Source organism: Microtus ochrogaster, chromosome 18 (genome assembly GCF_000317375.1).
Source record: "Microtus ochrogaster isolate Prairie Vole_2 chromosome 18, MicOch1.0, whole genome shotgun sequence".
NCBI classification, from domain to species: Eukaryota; Metazoa; Chordata; class Mammalia; order Rodentia; family Cricetidae; genus Microtus; species Microtus ochrogaster.
This window is the reverse complement of record NC_022020.1, coordinates 45368341-45385677: the sequence shown is the minus strand read 5'-3', so window position 1 is coordinate 45385677 and position 17337 is coordinate 45368341. Positions and strand designations below refer to the sequence as shown.

Below are 17337 nucleotides of genomic sequence, written 5' to 3'. Positions count from 1 at the left end.
AAAATACTTGAAAACTAAATAAAATACATTGTAACATAAAAATTCAGGAAAGCTATCCACGGTAATACATGCTTGTAATCCTAGCACTTACAAATTAGAGAATCAAGAGTTCAGGACCTGCCTTAACTACATTGTGAGTCTGAGGATAAACTCAGCCACATGAGGCCCTGGCTAAAGAAGAAGAAGAAAAAAAAAACCTGGGGGTATGTTATTTTAGTTGGTTTCACTGACATTTTTGCTAAAAGTGGTATTTCTTTCTTGCAATCTTCCTTTGTGTATTTATGTTCATATTGCAGGGGTTTGTGTGTGTGTGTGAATCCTCAGATGTCACGTACTTCGTTTGATTTCAACCAGGGTCTCTTACTTGATCTAACACCTTCTAAGTAAGGTAGATTAGTAGTAGTAGGGAGGCTAAGCTGGCTGGCTGAGAGCTTTGCAGATAACCTACCCAACATTATATTTATCAGTGCATGGCCACACCTAGATTTTTGAGGTGGGTTCAGGGGATTACACCCTAGTCCTCACATTTCCACAGCAAGCACTTTACTGTCTGAGCCATCTCTCTAGCATGCTTTTGTATCTATTTCAAGAGGAAAAACAATACATAGGCATGTTTATGGAACACAATACAATGTTTCGATCCCTGTCCATGCTGTGGAATTTCATCAGCTTTTATTTCTGAAGGGATGAAGACCTTACTATTATTCTTTTACTGAGAATATTGTATATTATTTCATGCACATCACATTGTTATCAAGTGTGTTCACAATGCACTATAAACCACCACTGACAGAAGTCCTTCTGTCTAACTGACCATCTACCCCTTCTCCAACCACCATCTTTCCCCCACATCTTCTCCTTTCCATCAACTTCAGGCAACCATATTTCTTCTCCCTATTAGTTATACCAAGTCAGATTCCACACTGAAATGATTTCACACAGTATTGCTTTTTCTGCTTCTGGCTCGTTTTACCCAGCATACTGTTCTATCCATATAGTCACAAATGACAATCCCCATCCTCGTTTTCCTGTCTTCACTTTTAAATCTGTATAATATTTCACTTTCATGGACTAAAAAAGATTAATATTGTTGAAATATCTATAATAGCTAAAATATAATTTATATGTATGTACTTCATATAAAATTCCAATGACATAGTTGTTATAAATAGAAAAAGAAATCATAAAAACTCTTATGGAGATGCAAAAGTTTAAATAACTAAAGCAATCTTGCGAGAGGATATAGAGCAGATATATTAACTTGCATGATTTAAAATCTACTATGAAACTGACATTTCAAACAATATATATATATATATATATGATAAAGATACAACAATTAAATACTTGATGACAGACACCAAGACACAAACACCAATAAAGCCAAATAATGATGCCAGAAATAAATTCACACATACATAATCAAATCATTCTCTTTTTACATAAAAGCCAATAAAAAGGCTATGGAAAATATTTTTTTTCGTTAGTAATCCAGACACAGAAGAATACACTTAGAACATTACCTATTACTGCATGCCCTAAAACAGTGGTGGACTATGACTCAAAACCACTAAAGAAAGCAGGAAAGATTTTATGACACCCGTATACACAACGACTTCTTGCAAATAACGCTGAAAGTATAAATGCAAACGTAAAAACGGATGAAGGAGAACATGAGCAGCTATGAAGCTTCCCCTGGAAAACAGACAGCTACCACCGTGGAGGCAGAAGCCTTGGTGCAGGAGGTGAGCGTCCAAACTGTGGTCTGAAAAGAGGCTGACATATGAGGAAGTCAGGTCGCAGCAAGAAGCACATAACCTGATTGAAAATGCAACTGAAGGACCTGAAAGGACATTTGAAAAGCGTTCTGTATCTCAAATCACCAGTAAGAGGAAAATTAAATCCAAAATTATATGTTATGCGACATCTTTTGGAATATCTTACAGAAAGGAAAAATAATAATATGTACTGTCAAGGATATGGGAAAAGAGAAAGACTTTTACAGTGATTCTGAAACTGTAAATTTGCATAGCTGTTTTAGAAAGTAATATATAGATTCCTCAAAAACCTTAAAGTTGATCAACCATAAGGTCCAGTAGGCACACATTAGGTATGCCGCCAATAAGAATGAATCAGGCATATGATGCTGAAGGGCTATCTGTGCACAAACATCACTCCTTCCATGGTCCTCCATAAATGAATGAGTGAATGAGGAAAACATGGCGTGCACATGTGCACAGACAAGAGGGAGGCTTGTCTAGTCAGCCACCCTTTGTTCTTTTCTATGATGTTAAATTAAACTCCTTTTTTACACAGACATGGGCTTCTATTCATTTATTTATTATGTCCAAAATGTTCAGAGAACGCAGCCACATATTTTCACAACATAAAATATCATTTGTAAATTTTTTTGGATGAACACCTTCATTTCCATGCAAAATTCTAAATGTAAAGTTATAGGCTTCCGGGCACTATCCAATATTTTAAACGATGATTGTGACATCTACAATACAGTTATGAAACTGTGTCTTTATTACTTTCCCAATTAGTTAATAAATAAATGTGCTTAAAAAGCTATGTGCTGTCTCAGAGATGTTATAACAGAGAGAATATTTTATTGTTTTCATTTATTGACAAAGCCGGACAAGAGACTCTGCTACACAGCAGAGCTGCCCTTATCTTAAAAGTCCCTCTTGTCATTTTATGACGCTAAATGGCAGAGACATACACATGGACCCAATGAACAAGGGGTTTATGTCTACGGACCTTCAGACTATTTCTTTTGCAATTAAAAATGGAACTAGAGCAGCAAGAATTTTGCAGCTCTTTACTATGTTCATTGTACCAGTTTCATCTGGGCTTCCGTGGATATTTACCTTACATTTAAAAAGTCTTTTTTCTTCATTTTTAATTATGTATTGTGGGGGCAGAGACTATGCACAAGTGATTGGTGACTGCAGTGCCAGCCAAGGGCAGAAGACTGTGTTAGATCCCATGTAGCTGGGGCTACCGGTACTTGTGAGCCACAACACATTTGTGCTGGTAGCTAAACCTGGGTTTCCTTGAAGAGCTAGTGTGCTTGAAAACCTGAGTCCTCTCTCCAGCTCCAAGGTTTGTTTAACTGCTATTAATGCTTTAACAGTACAAACATCAGTAAGTTTATCAAAATTGTGATAGCTGAATTTATTTCTCCATCACTATAAATATAAGATGGGAGGCAGGCATTTAGCTGCATAATTGAGTACTGGCCTTAGAATTATTTTCTCATTTCAACTCTTAGCCAGTCAACTGTGTTTAGGCATTTTATTGTTCCAGTGCTAAACTATGAACTTCATAGTTAATTAAACTTTTACAACTGGAAAATGTTTTTGTTTTATCTTTCTAGGTCAGCAAAATCCACAGAAACTTTATTGATATGCATCAGAGAAATCTGGCCTCGGATTTTGCTGCCTCTTCAATTACATTTTCCATCCATAGATTAATTAAGGCCTAGATTGACTAATGGAAAGTATGGGTCTTTTATGACAAGATGTTTAGAGAAAGGAAGGTATACACATGCTAGACATAGTTCACCTACTTATTCATTTATTAAAGGAAACTAATTGAGTCATAGACTAGTAGCTGACGCTGGAGATGTCAAAGAAGCAAACCCAAGTCTCCTTCACCAACAGGGCTGTCTTATAGTAGCTTTGAAACTTCTTCTTTAAGTAGGTGAAAGATCAGGTCTTTATGGCAGAACCTAGGAGTGGTGGGCTATAAACAAAGTGACTGCAGCCATCCCACAGTGCCATGGCTGATAAAGGATTTGAGAAAGTATCTCTAGCATCACGCTGTTCAGAACAGTCCTTCCTAAGGAAACACCAGTACTCACTTTCTATGAAACTGGCTCCATACTTTCTGTCTAGACTTCTGTGGTTTGGCACTCCCTTGCTTTGCTGCATCACTCGGGGATGTCCAAGGATCTTGCCACACTCTTCCATATTAGGAAGAGAGCAGCAGTTTTGTTACATAGACCTTTTTGAATTTCAGGAGTGCAGTGTGTTTTTTGAGTGGTTTTCCTGGTAAAGACTAATAAACAGGGAAGTAATAACAATAGAGGTAGCCCAACTGGCAAGCAGGTGGACTGTGTTGCTCCATCATGGAGACACTCCAGTAATTATAAAATCCTCTGAAAATAAAATAGACATGTCATGAATTTTCCATCTTACTTTAAAAATATCTTGGGAAATTCAAATGCATTCAGCTCTTTCCCTTGCAATTATAGGGTTCATTAACAGTAACTACAGGTTCTCTGCATATTTTGGTCATACCAAAGTCCCCGCTGAAAGACCAATAAGGAAATACAAACTCGGTTTGATGAAATATGAAAACAGGTCAAGTGGAGGAAGGGGTAGGAGCGTATGCTGACACCTTAAATTTATAGAAAATACATTTTTATAGCTGCTTGGAATTTACATGCTGAGTAGTGAGTTATTTGTTGGGACATTTGTGCAGAGAGAGATGAGCATTGCACATTGCAGACTGAAACTGTAGTTGGAATCCACTTCCTATAAAGGTCTGTATTATTTGTAGGCGCCTGGACCACATGAAGTCATTGCACGGTGTTGCATTGTATGCGTGAAACCCAAAGAGGAGTGGCATACAGTCTGTGTCTTTGAAATCATAGGCAAATAAAAAGGTAAGAACCAGATAGACAAGCAGCCATGTCACTCATCCTCACCCTTGGTCCTCGCCAGTCATTGCACCTCGTGTTCAAACTAGTTTCCTCTGACGAAGATGGTTTCCCAGGCTCTTCTCCAGAATGGCTATTCCTTCTCCCCAAAGCTTAGTATCACCAAGTACAAACTTGAGGACACTTCTCGCTTCTAGCTAATCGGATTCCCTCCAGCATTAAAAACTCAGTTTTGAATTTTATGTCCTCAGATTATATCACTGTCCAATATGTCAACTCTGAGACTCTGTCATCCAAATCTCAAAAAAAGTTAGCTATTAAGAATCTTCCAGAAAGTCCCAATTCTTTGACGTATCAACACCCACACAAATCATTCTCTCAGCATTGTACTTTCAAGTCTTAATCTCCACATCTCCCATGATCTAACAAGTTTTCCTTCTGTGAAACCTCAACCCTTCACTACTAGGCAATTTTCTATGCTTTATTAAAGTCAGTGTATCCTTCCCAAGGTCTGTTTCCATTAGCCTGCCCTACAAATATCATCTTCTTTCATTCCATCTTGCCCAAACCCGTCAGCCCTTCTAGGACCCACAACCAGTGAAGCTAATCACCACTCTATTAATATTTCAGAACCTCCCCATTGTCTCAGAGTGTGGGTGTACCCCTTGCGGTCTTTCGTGCTCCCCCTCCTTCTGCTCCTGATTTGGACCTTGAGATTTCTGTCCGGTACTCCAATTTGGGTCTCTGTCTCTGTCTCCTTTCATCGCCTGATGAAGGTTAATATTCAGGGGGATGCCTATATGTTTGTCTTTGGATTCACCTTCTTATTTAGCTTCTCTAGGATTGCGAATTATAAGCTCACTGTCCTTTAATTATGGCTAGAAACCAAATATGAGTGAGTACATCCCAAATAAATAAATAAATTTAAAAAAAACTATTTCAGAACCTATGGCCCATCTTACAGTCTCTTGTCTTTGAGCCTTCTGTTACTTCTTCTCTCTTGGTTCATCTGCTCACTATTAAAAATCTGTGACTAAATCCAATGACCTACTTACTTTCTGGCACAAGAGAACAAAGGGTAGACAACACAAAAAACATTCCAAACCCTGACTCCAGCGTCTTCCTTTTACTTCAGCTCTATTGTTTCAGTCAATCATACCAACCAGCACAGAATTTTAGTTCTCTGTTTCTCCTGTCTTATGCATTCCAGCAGCAAATTGTATTGACTTTCTTTAAAGCATAGCCCCCCACAGTTAATCACTACTTACCACTTGTACCATGTCAATGCATGTCATCGTCACGTTCCTTGTGGGTTAACGGATGGCTATTCCATACTTTTTCATTTGTCCTCACTATCTTCAGCATATTGTCCCCTACTGTTATTCTTGTTCTTTGCCCAAAAGTCATAGTAGCTTTTTTGTTATTTTTATAATAAGACAAGAATAAGTCATAACCTTTGGCATGTTCTTTGATCTGGAATGTCTTTACCTAGAAGGTTACATGGTTTACATTTCAGGCCCAATGTTATTTACATTGTCACAATTTAAAAAAAAATTGACTCAATAAATTAATGAGAAGACAGGAAGAACATGTGGGCAGTCTATTTAGCTAGTGAGAATAAAACTAAGGGTAGAAGGACCAAGTAAGTTGTAAGAAGCTGTGAAAAATTCAGGGAGAAGAGTATCATGGAAACACCTGTGAAGATGTCTCTAATTAGAAGAAACATCTCTTCAGACAGATGGATCCAGCGGTTTCAGAGTCAGGTCAGAGATCACTACAAGTCTGAGTCACGCAGCTTTCTAACTTCAGAATCCATGCTTTTCATGAAAGCATCTGGTAGTATCTATTAGATGCCTCTAAAGCACTCATTCAGACACTGACCAGATTACATGTAAAATGCATTTATTTTTACCATATATCAATATGCCATCATTATCTGGGATTTGGTTTCTAGGCCAAAAAAAAAAAAGTGCTACTTAATAATGTAAGTATGTTAATTATGATATACTGAGATTTTGTAAGCTGAAATTTTGGCCATCTTTTAAATATATGTACTATTAGTTTTTTTCAAAGAAAATATTTCTCAACAAGGAACTGACTAACCACCAATATCAACTTCTACAAGTCCCTAGCTCATACCACAGTGAGTTCCAAAGCAGAAGTCCCTTTGTAGGGACAGTCCCGTGTGTGTGGTGACAGCTAGTAGCTTCTACCCCATCATTCTCCAAGGTGATTTCCATTTCTGATTGCGAATATATGATGAAAGTCTCGGGGGAGATCTCGCATTCAACAGAGTAGCAGACAGACTATGCTGCTGAATGTGTGTTGAATCCTGGGTTAAATGGCAGAGCAAGAATCTGAAAAAAATCCATGGCTGTAAGACATGAAGGAAACCAAAACACTCAGGCAGGAAAATTAAAGATGGCTTCAGGAAGGAGGTCATTGAACTGTTTTTTGGAGATCACTGTTCATGAGTTTTCATAAACTGATACTAAAGGTAATAAAAATTTTTACAACTACAGCCAGCACAGCCTGTGATAACAGGACAAAAAAAGAGAAATGCAGGTAGGAAGATAAACAGGTGTTATAGCGCCAAGTTCTAGCACGAGGCCACGAAAGAAGTTACTTATGGTAGCAAGTCATGGAGACGAATTCAGCACCCCTGGCTATGCTGCCAATGGATCTGGCACAACCTCATTCAACACCAGGCCAAAGAGGATACTTTACGTTGATCACAAACACCAGGTACTCATCATCATCAGTGATAATGAGAGTGTCAGAATAGTGAGGCTTGCTCCTGCCCTGGCCTTCCGTTTTTTACCTTGACTAAGCTGAACTTGACCATTGAGAGAAATGACTCCTTATTTTCTTCTTAGAAATCATTGATGATAGAATGCAAATCACCTAGGGTCAAAGTTTAGGGAAGTTAAAAGCAGACAATAAAATAAAGAGGTAGGAATAAGTGTAAAATTAACAGCTGGGATTCTCAAATATGCTAGGCTTGGGCTTGTCAGTGTATTCCCTTGGGGCAATTAACTCCTACCATGTTAAATATGCCATTTCAAGGTTTTGTTGAGAAAATTAAAGTGTAGAAATAAATCTGAACCTACAAGAATGTTTTGCAAGTTCAGATTTCCTCTCCATTACTAATTGTGGCTCCACAGTAGCTCTTACTATTCAAAACTGAGTGCCCAGCCAAGAACGTCTCTGTTTCCTTCACACTGTTTTATTTGAAGTGTAGTAATGATTATAGACTCGGAGTGTTCTGGAAAACACCCAGTATATTAGTATATATTATCAGTAGGAGCAGAAGACTTTATTCAGAGACTCAATAATCACTTATGGTATGATGATTAAAGAGAGAAATGCAGTTAGCAATATTTAAAATGAAGTTGTGATGACCAGAATATATGATGGAAACAGTGTTTTTTTTTTCTTTTTTTTCTTTTTTTTTTTTTTTGGAAAAGGCTGCTCTGAAGAAGCATGGAGAAATGAGAGCAGGTTTTTGGTCTCTTGTTGGTGTAGTCTCAAGACATGTGTATCCAAGTTTCAGTTTATTTTCCATGGTAGGAGCCATGGAACAATGTGTTAATGCCACATAAGTGAAAGCACATTGGGAAGATCTTGAGATAGTACAAAGCAGTATGAATAAGGACATTGTTTGGGATTAGGAAAATTGTGGGTGCTAAACAAATGTGACAGGGGAGGAAATTGTGATCCAGATAGTTCAGTTAAGAAAGCTGGCATTTCACCAAATAGAAAGTCGATGAATGGATACAATTAAACAACAATGTTAGACAGCAAATTTAGGAGCATATTAACACACTCCATCACATGTCAGACTAGAAGAGCGTCCTCCTCTCTTGAGATTTTTATACTAGGAAAACAGTAGTAGCATCTTATGTCTTCACACTCAGCCAGCTTGTCATGTGCTATGAATCAGGAAGGTTCTCAAAGAATGTCGTGGGTAGAGCCCTAATTCCTCTGATGTAGCTAAAAGCAATGAGCTACTCCAAGAAATAGCAAGAACACCTAAAAACAAAGAAACCTTCAAGGACTTCACGGGGACACTAGCAAGCCAACTCATATCACCAAGTCCCCATAATCAAAATTTTCTAGGAAAATGAAGATACGAGGATCATTAGACCACATCACAGCAAATATCCTTTTTAGTATGCTGTAAACAGATATGGAGAACTACCATTAATTCTTACATGAATATTTAATTAAGCGTTGTTACAGAAGGACTTTTACTAAACTGGTTCTAAATATCGAGGTTTTTAGTCCCTGGCAAGGGTTCTTGCTTCAAAATGAACAGACTTTTTTTTTTTTTTTAGAACAGTGAACACTAGGTTCGTATTTGAAAGGAAAGATTCAAACCACACCACAAAAGAACAATAACAGATTTCTAAATAAATTCGGTCTTTCAGAGGCATTTGCATCTGTTGACAAAGCAATAGCAAAAGGTTAGACTTCTTCCAAGTGAAAAAGCTGCAGGAAGAAAGCTCTCTTCAGATCATATGTAGGAAATCAGTGCAAACATGGTAAAGAAAATAAGTGGGGGGGAATGCTCTTGCAAAATGATTTATGTAAAGTCTAACTATGTCTCAATCATTGGCCATTGGTAACAAAATATTTTCTTTAGAAAGCACAACCTTCAACTCCAGTGAAAGGCAGCATCAGATAGGGAACAATAACAGTGTCTCATGCTCAGCACAATTAGTTGGTAACCCCTCTGACTTTTCTCTCTGCTCATGGTCAGTGACTTCATTTGTACTTTCTAGACCTTGCGATGTACTTAAAAGAATTCTGGGAACAGCCCTGGCTCTTGGGAATTCTCTTAGATTTGGCCCCAGATGAAGAATCAGACATATGCAGATTTAAACATCATAGATTCATTATGCAAAATGTGAAGTCAGTGAATAGCAGACAAGCCTTTCATCTGTTTCCCAAATTAACCAAAATTATTTAGACTTTTCAAAATTCTTAACATATGCCTCAGAAATAGCCCTGCTTCAGAGAATTGCCTAAGGCAAGTAAAAAAATCATTCCAAAACCACCTTCCCTATCCAAATACTACAGGGATGATCAATGGAGAGTTGAAGCAATAAATAGACCTTATCTCTGAGGCTGCCACAACCACTATGGAACTGTGTAAAAATTCCTTAACTTCTATCAGCTTCAATTTCTCAGTGTAAAATGAACCTTGTATTGACATAACAGACCATCACAGGAACAAGAAAGTACTTCCAAGACCCTGGATGTGTTTTTCACATAGAACTTGCATAAAAACCAATTAGTAACATTATTAGATAGGACACCCAGCATATTATTTTAAAAAGCAGAAAATTTAGACGATGAAAGAGATATCTTGATAGAAGGAGCCATTATGGAGTTAGGGAGAAACCAGGTGCTAAGGAAATACCCAGGAATCCACAAGGATGACCCCAGCTAAGACTCCTAGCAATAGTGGAGCAGGTGCCCAACTGACCTTCTCCTGTGACCAGACTGGTGACTATCCTAATTGTCATCACAGAACCTTCACCTAGTAACTGACAGAAGCAGATTTGGAGATCCACAGCTAAGCACTGGGCTGAGCTCCTGGAGTCCAGTCAAAGAGACGAAAGAAGATTATATGAGCAAGGAGATTCAAGACCATGATGGAGAAATCCACAGAGACAGCTGAACCTAGTTAATGGGAGCAGTGGACTCTAGAATGATAGCTAGGGAGCCCCATGGGCCCGAACTCGGCTCTCTGAATGTGGGTGAAAATTATGTGGTATGGTCTATTTGTGGGATACCAGACTATGGGACCAGACTTTATCCCTGGTACATGAACTGGGCTTCTGGAGCCCATTCCCTATGGTAGGATACCGTGCTCAGCCTTGATACAGCAGGGGGGAGCTTGGTCCTGCCTCAGCTTGTTATGCCAGACTTTGTTGACTCCCCATGAAGACCCACCCCTGTCTGAGGAGTGGATGGGAGGGAGGGAGGAAGGAGGGGAAGGAGGAGGAACCATGGTTGGTTAAAAAAAAAACTGTCTGTAGCTCGAATGACAACCCCATAATTTTCTTAGAGACTCTGCTAATTTATTGTTTTAAATAAGAGACATATAGGTCAGGAAGAGAGAATTTCCCTAGAACCATGGACACAATTTTATTTTTTAGAAATCCTAGTGACCAATACATCTTTTCTTAATTCCTGTATTCTGTGTTTTGAATGCTTCCTTCAATTCAGATGGAGTCAACATTATGACATTAAAACCTTAAAGAACTGATTAGGCCATCAGGGGCCCTTGGTCTCTGGAAAAGGTTAAAATTCAGATAGAACAAGTTTCCGTTAGTCTTGAACTACTTTTCCCTCTGGCCTTTCCACTTTCTGTCAAGTCCTGACAGCCAAAGCCTTCTGAGCCTTGACCTGGAATCCTTATGCCCAGAGAAATGACAATGATTTTCTATTATAATAAATTACCCAGTCTGCATTGTTCTGCTGTAGGGCCACAAGGGCATCACAGGGCCTCTTCGAAATGAAATTATTGATTTTCTTTATTCATAAAAGGGACACATGCTTTCAATGTTTTAAGACAACAACGTCAATGGAGGGACCTTCAGAGGAATGAAGTTGGGATAAATGAGTGACAGAAGACTACTTCGTAAATACGTCTGAGATGCTATAACCATAAAGCAATTACAGGGACATTTTAGTGTAGTGGAAGCCACACTACCAAAAGCACCCATTGGCCCAAGGCTAGGTGTGTGCACCTGATAACAACTGCTGCCCAGGATGTCCGTGAGAGGTAGCATCTGGGGGCCACACTGCAAGTATGTATCCATCTCTGTTGAGATGCCCTCCTCCCTGTGCCCAGAGCTTTTCTCTTCATCCGCTCTCCACTTCAGATGCCTTAAAATATGCATGCAAGGTGACAGTCACAAAATGTTTCTGCAAGTTACATGCATTTAAAAAGGAAATCTTATTAAGTTTATACTATTCATAAACAAGTAAATGTTAAGAATACATCTGTTAACTATACAATTTCAATTTACATTACTGATTCACCAAATCACAATATTTCTGAAACACAAAGAAGCAAAAAAAAAAAAAAGGCCAAAAGATGGTACAGTCCACAAAACTCAGGAGCTAATGATTATCTAAGGACTATCTCCTGAACACGAAATATTTTTAAATAGAAGTAGAGTTTTCATTTGAGAAATAAATCCTATCTGGAAATGTTTAAACAACGTGTTTTTTTTAATTGGACAGGATGAGGGGAATTAATACATACCTTAAAATGCAGTCATTATTTATTTTACACAGAACTGGGTTGAGTTATAAGCTGCAACCTAACTTCCAACAAATTAATTATTCACTGGAAAAAACCACAGAGAGTCTGGCAGATGTGAAAATTAATAAAAAAAAATACAATCTGAACTAGCCTCTCGAATGCTTAGGCATCGCTCCTGGGATGTAGAAATGGCTAAGCAGTTAAGAGCTGTACTGAACTTGCAGAAGGCCTGAGTTTGGTTCCCACAACCCATGCCAGATGGTTCACAACTGCCTGCAACTCCAGGTCTAAGGTTTCTGATGCTTCTGGCCTCCATGGGTAAGGTCAATCACATGTTCAATGCCCCCAACACACACACACACACACACACACACACACACACACACACACACACTAATTTAAAATTATGAAATTGAGTTTTTAAAAAACCAAAAGGGAAAGTGAAGTTTCTGGTTTCTTGGAAGATATCTTTGCCAAGACATTGCTTTTACTTCATTTTTAATCATAATTTAGACTTCAGGTTCATTTAAAGCATTACAGTCAGCTATATTTTATTTATTTTACCTGTGATGCTCTTCTGTCTTAAATTCCCCCTGGCACCATGTTCATGTGAATAGCACTATTTTTCTGCCGTGGTTGCTGCTGATTACTGTATTAAGAATTCTGTGGTATCTCATAGTATTTCATAATGCCCTGTGCCATGCCCATCAGGAATTCTTCATTTCTAGGGTAGTTATGGTAGGCAAAAACATGCCCATTCCATCCCCAAAATATGTACCTCAAATCCCAGAAATGCATGATTGTTACCTTATTTGGATAAAAGATTTCTTCAGATGTAGCCAAGTTAAGTATTTTGAGATGAAATCATCCTAGTTTGCCTAGGTTGGGCCCTGCATTGGTCAGGGTCCTCTTGTTAAACAAAACAGGGACTGGAGGAAGAAGAGGGAGAGGACTGGAAAAAAGAAAAGGGGCAAGGAAAGATGGGGAGATGAGGAGAGAAAAGAGCTTTTGTTTTGTTTTATTTAAACAGAAATTGTTTTTTTTGTTGTTGGTGTTGTTGTGGTGGTGGTGGTTAATTGGCCCTGTGTTATTGGCAAGTTTGAAATGCACAAGGCAGCCTTGCAATTTCTCTGAAAACTGATATTGAAGCTTTGAGAATGGAGTTTGTACAGCAGGGTAAGAGGCTGGTAATGTGAATACAGTTCTTTCTTCTCCAAGAAACATCATACTTTGCTCGTAAGGTCCGCAGTAAAATGCACGAGGTCCACTGGGATTACAGAAAGCAATCTACCATGCCATAACTTTAATCACCTCTGCAAAATGCCATCCCCAACTCATCTGGATTTCATCAAAAAAGCTGAGTGCCATAACCAAGTAGACACAGGACTGAATTTGAAAGGAAATGTCTTGCTAGAGACAAAAAAAGGCAAACAAAGGCAGAAGATGCTGATATGATTATTATCTGGTACTATCTAGGAACCTATTCACAGCCATAGGTAAAAAGATTTGATCAAGAACGGTTTCTCCCCTAGAGGCTAAAGAGTATGTTAACACCTTGGTTTCAGATCTGAACTCCAGACCCAATAGAGAATGAGTTTCTGATGTTTAAAAAACAAATAAGCAAACAAAACTATTATATAATAAAACAATAGACTTGAAGCTGACAGAATAAATGATAATGGCATCAATGTTAACTTCATTTTACATACTTGTTTTCAGCTATTTTATTAAATTTATCTATTGCATTGTTTTATGGTTATATAATTTTTAGCTTTCCATGTGTATTTTTTACCATACTTATCCATACTTAAAGGACGACTGATCACAGCAGTATTTTAAAAGCAGTTAATACCTTGCTTCTAGATTTCATAATATAAAGTAGTAATTTGAGTAACAGATACAGTTTAGAAATGATAGTAAAAGGAGAAATTCTGAAATTAAGGGTTTCATTTTGAGCCATGAAGAGGTAGTGAAATAAGATAAAAAAGAGTTGCTTAAAGGAAAGATTCATTAATATTTAGTTTTTGCTAAGTAAGGAATGGAAAAGAAATATTGAATCAGATATAATTAAATTTGGGGGACTAAGTGATTAATAAAAGAAAGGTACTCCTAACAAGTATGTTGATTAAAGGTACAATGTGTGTGTGCGAGTGCACATACATGTGCAAATGTGCATATGCTTTTAAGGGCATGAGCACACTTACATAATCTGTAGGTAAAGGAGGAAGACAGTGAGGAAGAATTGTGATCACTAAAGAGAAGAATAATTACAAAATGAACAGGGCCTAAGTTCTGAATTTACTGAATTTGAGGTGTGGTGAAGTGTGTGAATATAAACTGTTTTCATCAACAGTGTTACTGCTGGAGAAGAAACAGAAAACAACTTCAACAATTATGGAGGAGTCTGTCACTAGACCTTGCCTATTGCCAATAAAGTAAATATTAAACTATAATATGCTTTTGATACAAGGTCTAAAATTGAACATAGATATCCAGATTATACCAGCTCAGCTTCATCCTTGCTGAAAATAATACTATGTGGCATAGATAGCGCTGTCTTCTAAATGGAGCATATCCTATTTTCTATGCTTTTTACACTTAGCTATCTGAGGGAAACAAATATGATCAATTTTAGAAACCAAAATGTTACCAAAAACTATAGTAACTAATAATAACTGGAGAAATTATTTAGCAACCACCATGCATGAGGTCAGGATCATACGATCCTGCAAACAGCTTCAGAATCCGTTTCATTTGGAGCAGTAAGAACATCAGGTTTCCACAGTCTTGGGTGACTTCACTAGAAGGAAACTATGGCCACAGCACACATAGTGTTTCCATGTAGTCGGCAGTATTCCTGTGCTCCCTGCGTGTCAACTCGCACAGTCCTCTGCAAAACCCCAATCCAGCTCTCTAGAAGGGGGTCTTGGGGTCAAGTGCCATTAATAACCTGTCTGAGGGTATACAGCTAGCAGGGACTAGACCAGAATTTTACCCAAGAATGTAAACCACAAACTAGACCACCGTCTTTTCTACACACTGTAAAGAAGATGGGGAGTTATTTGAAGTTATTCATCATCCTTTGCTTTGTATCCACTGCCTCTTCAGCAAAGAAGCTGTGAATCAAGATCGAGTAGAAAAAGTGGCTTTCCTGTGACCATTGCTCTACAGCAATTACTGAAGATGCATTGTGGTGAGTTCTGAAATTTCCTTTTGTGCAGATCGTAGCTATTCTTTAATATCCTAGAGTACTTCAACTCTAGAATCCTAAAGACAGGGACCATAGCAAACAGAATGTCATCATTTCAACAAAAGGGCAAGGTGTCGTCATTTGTCATGAGCACTGAACTGTCAGATGAGTCCTTCAGCTTCTTCTTCTTTTTTTTTTTTTTGCTTTATTTCAATTTATTCCTTCTGATGAACCAGAACTTTCTTTGCCCAGCTGAGTGAGAGAGCCAAGCCCACATCATCAGACACTTTCTGGGTCAAAAAACTGCATCCAACTCAAAAAGGTTTGGATTTATAGAGAAGAAAATAAAAGTTTGAGGTTTTCAAGGAATGCTGCATAAACTTCAGTATATAGGTGGAACCACACAGGAGAAACTTAATAGTCACCAAATTCTAGGCAATGTTAATATTTAAGACCAAAAGAAAAAAAAGTTTTACAATCAATTGTCATCCCCTTTCCAAATCTTGCATTAGAATGTCTTTCAGTATACACTGTCCCTTGGTGATGGTGAATAGTTGACATGGTGACAGCTCTGCAATCAGAGGAACCAAGGTACCATTGCCATCACCTTGTATGTCATCTCACCGAAATGCCCAGTCATCCCTGGCTCTCTGCCTGGAAAACAATCGACAGTGGTTCTGGTAAAAGCAGCAGCAGCAACTGCTAGGCTTCAGCTCTATTTCTCAGAGTATTATTTGGGAAGCTATGAGAAGTATACACTATTATCTCCTGAGATCCATCGGGGGCTGCATCCAGAACCGCACTGTTACAAAAGTCTTCAGGATATACAGAACCCTTAAAATGCCCTGGAATTTGCCTATTTCCCCGTGTACTTTAAATCAAGTCAAAATTCCCTCAAACCCAATGCAACATGACTGTTGTGTAAACGGAAGTAACACTGATTTTTATAGGAAGACAAGGAAAGAACGTCTGCAGGTTTATATGGTGCGTACACAATATTTCTAGAGTATGTTCAGTCCAGGGTTGGTAGCTACCACATAAGCGGCACCCACACACTTGAAGGGTGAAGGAGTGACTGCCTCTAGAGTACCTGTGCCTCCTCATCTTCCCTTAAAGTCGCCATTCGAGTCCACGAAAATATTAAAGTCAGATCGTGTAAGCAATGGCTGAAGAGTTCCAAGTTCTGCAATATTTAATAAGAAGAGCCACATATCAGTGTTACTTTCCATATATTTGAAGCTCTTATTTCAAATTCATTAAGAAACACTGCAGCTCACCAATAAAAAATCAATACTCTCCTATTAATGGAAATGCTCACATATAAAGCCACATACTACTATAGAAGTGAAATAAAAAGTCTTTTTAAAAATTTTAACACTTTTGCAGACAGATGTATAGCTAATAATGACCTTTTTCCTTTGGGGAAAATTTTATACTCATAAGTATTTTTTTACACTTTTCTTTGGCTAACATAAAAACTTTTAGTTTGTGACACATGGTTTATCTATCTATCTATCTATCTATCTATCTATCATCTATCTATCTATCTATCTATCTATCTATCTATCTATCTATCTATCTATCTACCTTTTTACCTATGTACCTACCTATCTGCCTACCTATCTACCTACCTATACCTAAACCTTATTACCTACCTTTCTACCATCATCTACTCATAGATTACACATGAGACGGAAAATAAATGGTAAAGATAGGTCCTAAACTAGAATTTGGACCCCAGTGTTTTATTGTAGTGCTCATCTTTTCTTTGGTTTGAATTTTCAAATATATTTTTAGTAAGAAAATATATTACTTTTTAAATCTCTCTAGTGGGTAAGATTGATGTGTAACTAGCTGTGATTATTTAGTACTAGTGAAATTTTATTTCCTTAGGAATTATTTGTATTCATAAAAACAAATGACTATGTCAAGATCTTACAACATAATACATTTACCCACTTTGTGTAGATAATGTGTAATCTTCGAGTAAACAGAATAATGCCATTAGTAAATCCCCCCACTTTAAATTCAATGAATTATTTAAAGATTCCACAAATGATATTTAAATGATTATTAAACAAGATATAAAGCAAACTGGAGGTGATGGATTATTCTGAGAAAATCCACAAGAAGAGACAGTGGAGGATAATACAACTTTAAGAACTTATGGATACTAAAGGGAATGTATGGATT

The 17337-nt window shown here is 37.8% G+C and overlaps 1 protein-coding gene and 1 pseudogene across 1 annotated transcript in view; one reads left to right on the top strand and one right to left on the bottom strand.

Annotated features, from left to right (window-relative positions):
• Positions 1-17337, bottom strand: part of Chsy3 (chondroitin sulfate synthase 3) — a 228842-nt gene that overhangs the window by 103921 nt on the left and 107584 nt on the right. The window lies entirely within an intron of this gene.
• The window catches only part of LOC102001559, a 52420-nt pseudogene continuing 36744 nt past the window's right edge, over positions 1662-17337 (top strand).